Source organism: Aegilops tauschii, chromosome 2, assembly GCF_002575655.3.
Source record: "Aegilops tauschii subsp. strangulata cultivar AL8/78 chromosome 2, Aet v6.0, whole genome shotgun sequence".
Taxonomy (NCBI): Eukaryota; Viridiplantae; Streptophyta; class Magnoliopsida; order Poales; family Poaceae; genus Aegilops; species Aegilops tauschii.
In genome coordinates, this window is record NC_053036.3 from 569,246,813 (window position 1) to 569,251,388 (window position 4,576).

Below are 4,576 nucleotides of genomic sequence, written 5' to 3' on the forward strand. Positions count from 1 at the left end.
TGAAGATCTCGACGCGAGGAATCCAACGATGAAAGCGGTTCGAGATTTGGACGCACGGTTTGAGAGATAAAACATTTTGAATAAACGGATCTACGAAAAAAGACAAAACTCCCAGGTTGCGACAAGTGACGCGTTGCATGTGCGCCACTTGTCGCAACCAGGGGAATTGAAGTGATCTTTGCAACAAGTACTCTTCAATTAGTGATTTCGGCTGAAGAGGAGGACTCCAGATAAGTGATCCACTTTAGTAAGCGATAGGTTGCTTGGGGACAGTTGGGCCAGCCCAAAAAAGGGATGTTCTTTTCGCTTTCATTGTTGTTGTTTTCAATTTTAATTCCTTTGTTTTCTGAATTTAAAATATATTTTATATTCCATGTGTACTTTACTTTAGAAAATTATTTTCATTTCTATATTTTCTCAGAATTTCTTTCTTTCTTTTCTATCACCTTGGTTCTTTTATTTACTTATTGGCATGTTTAGTTTTTTAATTAAGTTTTCATTATTCTTTTCATTGCAATAGACATGAAGATTTTTCAGGCAGGTGAGATTTTTTTAGGCCATCAATACTACTCCCTTCGTCTCCTAATGTACTTTTTTGACACTACACTAGTGTCAAAAACGTCTTTCATTATGGGACGGAGGGAGTATTATATTTCATATATGTGAACATTTTGTTCTGAAAATACTCTTTTGTAGTATATGTAAACATTTTTTAAAACCTACGATCATTGTGCTTTGAAATGCATGAAAGAACTCAAACTAGAACGAAAAGGGTTTTACGTATAATATGGAAACAAATTACCTGTTTTTTGTGATCCTACGAAATGTTTTTCACTAGCCACATGAACAATTTGTTAATTTGGTTACGTACTCAAATCTCACAAATTGTACAAACTAAATGAAAATTCAGATGAATTTCATTATAGTGGCCTATTAAATTTGCTATTAATATATAAGATTTATGAAAGAGACAACTGTACTCTTTTTTTGTGAAGATGCATCGAATGTTTTGTAGAAAATAGGAAAAAAAAACTCATGTGCTGCTGGGCCTCACGAACGCTGGCCAGTTTTGTCATTTGTTTCCAGCCAAGCATGCATACACCCGCCGCCCCGTGCGTCCCAGTCCCAAATAGGCTAACAACCCAGTAAGAACATGTACAACGATTGATAAGACACTTCTTATTTTAAGTTGCCTAAAAAACTTCTTATCTTAAGTCCCCCATGTAATTTACAGAAGGCAATGAAAATTATGTGCAATGGTTCATTTCTTGGTCTTATATCTAATAACTAGATACCCTAAATATATGATGAGATAATTACTGCTAAGAAACATTATTTTAATGAAGAGAAAACAAGCATTTCCTTATGTTTCTCTCTTCTCCTTATCAATATTTATTTACATGGCACTTTTAAGATAGCACGAGTGTCAGAGTGGGCACCTTACAAACATACCTGGACTACTAATAAAATGTGAAGCGAAAGACCGCACTTGCATCATCCGCAAAAACTGGCGAGTGGGCGCAGAGGGGTACACGACACGAGCACCCGTTGTTTTGTGCTTGACACGGACGGGACGGTTCTCTTCTGAGGTAATAGCACCCCAGGTACCCTAACTTGCACAGAATGTGATGATTTAGTCTCAAACTCGTAAAACTTTACTTCATCATACCCCAGCTTGCATCTCATGTGATGATTTAGTCCCAGGCCAATCACAGCTCGACAATTGGCAGCCAGGTGGCTGGACCGGTCAGCGCATGCACTTTTGCAAAAAACCCCTACCGTTTTCTTTAATCAACCCGCACTCACCTCCCATGATTTTGTTCCCAGGTGTTCCCTATCATGATCTGAGCTCAGCAAACAACTCAACCGGTCCCATGTTCGATCGTTATAGTAGCGGCCCGGGTGGTTTGTTCACACAGAACAAGATGAGGAGGTGTAACCCTGTGGCTTTCGGCATGACACCGGTTGTCAAGGTCTAGAATGTTTGTCTGAATGCCTGCGCTCCACAGGTGCGTGCCTATCAGGCTATGAGAAAAAAAATTGTAACTGGGATGTGCAGATCCTTGAATAGTAATTTGGTTCGGAAACTAACGACAATTTAAATGAACAAAATTTCAGCCAACCCACTGCACCAGATGCTGATGGTCGTTGAGTTTGGATCTTCACCGTTCGATGTTGGCATGGGACATGAGGAGAGCGACGACGAGTTGTCATTAGTCTTCTATGAAGCTGTGCAGCAGTGCGGAGACAAGAAGGAACTCGGCGGGTACGTGCTGAGTGACGTGCTCCGTTTTAGTACATTTGTACATTCGTTTACTTTGCTTAATGATTGCTGATTTGCTTGCTTTGCTGTTGACTGTTTCAGACAATGGTTCCGCCACACTATTCCTTTCCTCGTGGAGGTGACAGGGCACACCGGTTTAGAGTTTGGTTCGACTACACGGTTGACTTCAGCTTCATGTGCATGGAAGGCGCCGTTCGATGCTTCAACGAGAAGGACCGTGTCATGAGTTGGAACCAGCCAGTGTGGAGGCTGCTGGTCACTCTTCAAGTTTGGGTACGTGCACTGGTGAACAGGAGCCGTAGTGCGTGCTGTCCCATGGTACAAAAACAAGAGATCATCTATTGACTGCAAAGCAATAGGACGTCCACGATAAGCATACTAGCACTGAACGCCGTGCTAAAAAAGTACTATTCGGTTGGGAAGTACCAATGCGCGCAAAACATTCTGGCACGGACGGTTTTGATATCGCAGATTGATTCGCACGCGCGACGTGAGGAGCAGGAGCGGCCTATGATGAACGACGGCCGCGTCCACCAGCTCCGACTTCTCCGGCGAGTACGCTTACTCCTCCTCCGACCCCTCCCCCAGCCCGCTCTGCAGTCCACTTCGAGAAGCCCGTCCCGCCGCCGCCCCAACACCAGCAGAAGCCGCCGGCGCCGCAGCCCGGCACGTACGTGGTGCAGGTGCCCAAAGACAAGGTCTTCCGCGTGCCGCCGCCGGAGAACGCGCGCCTCTTCCAGCACTACACCCGCCGCGCCGACTGCTCCTGCCTCCGCGCCTGCCTCTACCTCGCTGTCGCGGTCCTCTCCCTCGCCGTCCTCCTCGCCGCCGCCGTCGGGGTCGTCTACCTCGCCTTCAAGCCCAGGCAGCCGGCGTACTCGGTCGTGTCCCTCGCAGTGTCGGGCCTCGCCGGCGTCAGCAACGCCTCGGCCCCCGGCCCGCTCTCGCCGGGGTTCGCCGCGACCGTCCGCGCCGACAACAGCGCCAACGGCAAGGTCGGCGTGCACTACGACGGCGCCGGGAGCCGCGTCGCCGTGTCGTACGAGGGCGTGAGCCTGGCGGACGGCGCGTGGCCGGCCTTCTACCAGGCGCCGTGCAACATCACGGTGTTCGTGGCGAAGGCGAAGGGCACCGGGATACGGTTCTCGGAGCGCGAGCGCGGGCAGATGGCCGCGGCAGAGCGGCTCCGATCGGTGCCGTTCGACGTGGACATCACGGTGCCCGTGCGGCTGCAGCTCGGCGGCGTGAGGACGTGGGCCGTGCAGGTGACGGTTCGGTGCGCCATGACGGTGGACAGGCTCGCCGCCAGCGCCAAGGTGGTGTCCAGGCCGTGCGACGTCAATGTGCCGTTCTTGTTCCGTTCTGAGGAACTGACGCCGCCGATGCAAGAAAAAATGGCTAATGGCTGATTAGGAGAGCACTTTTTGCAGGTAGCGGCCAAGGATTCATGCTGCTTCCGTGATTCTTTTTTCTCCCCATTAATTTGTATGTTGGTTTGATCGAGCAATGTTAATTCTCTTTCTCCGTTGAGAACTTGAAATCATGTTCTGCCGCGAAACTATGCTGCAGTAAAGATGTTCATGAGGTGCAACCTCTCTTCTCTTGAAAGACCGAAAGAAAATGATGTTGTGCACTGATACCTGTTCTGTTACAGTCTGAACGGTTTTATCATGTGGTTTTCAGTAGAAACTACACATTTTATTTTGGAACAGTAGCAACTACATGTCGTTCTGAATATGAAATACATGAACATTCATAGTTTCAAGCAAACTTGAAATCTTGGATGTACTCCACTTTACACTAGGTTATTTATGCTTTTGCAGTCTGGGAGGTGAGTGCGGGTTGATTAAAAAAACGGTAGGGGGTTTTCTGTAAAAGTGCGTGTGCTGCCCGGTCAGCCACCTGGCTGCCAATTGTCAAGCTGTGATTGGCCTGTGACTAAATCATCACATGAGGTGCAAGTTGGGGTATGGTGAAGTAAAGTTTTGCAAGTTTGGGACTAAATCATCACATTCTGTGCAAGTTAGGGTACCTGGGTGCTATTACCTCTTCTCTTCTCTCCGGCGGCTGCTCTAGCTCGCGCATAGAGCCGGGACCTGACGTGGAGGATTCCGCGACGGGAGGAAAGGTGCGGACCGGGGTCCATGCCGATGCCGGTGCCCACAGCCGCGTCGCTACGGCTGGCCGGACTTGACAACGCCAACGTCACGCCACGCAGCCGCCGTGTCTGGACGCGGCCACGGCCGGCCATGCTGCCGCCGCATCCTGCAGGGCAGGGCAGGCAGCAAGAAG

At 48.7% G+C, this 4,576-nt stretch overlaps 1 pseudogene; it reads left to right on the plus strand.

Moving 5' to 3' along the window:
• Positions 1-2,637: 2,637 nt before the first annotated feature.
• Positions 2,638-3,824, plus strand: LOC109738184 (NDR1/HIN1-like protein 13; annotated as a pseudogene).
• The last annotated feature ends 752 nt before the right edge of the window (positions 3,825-4,576 follow it).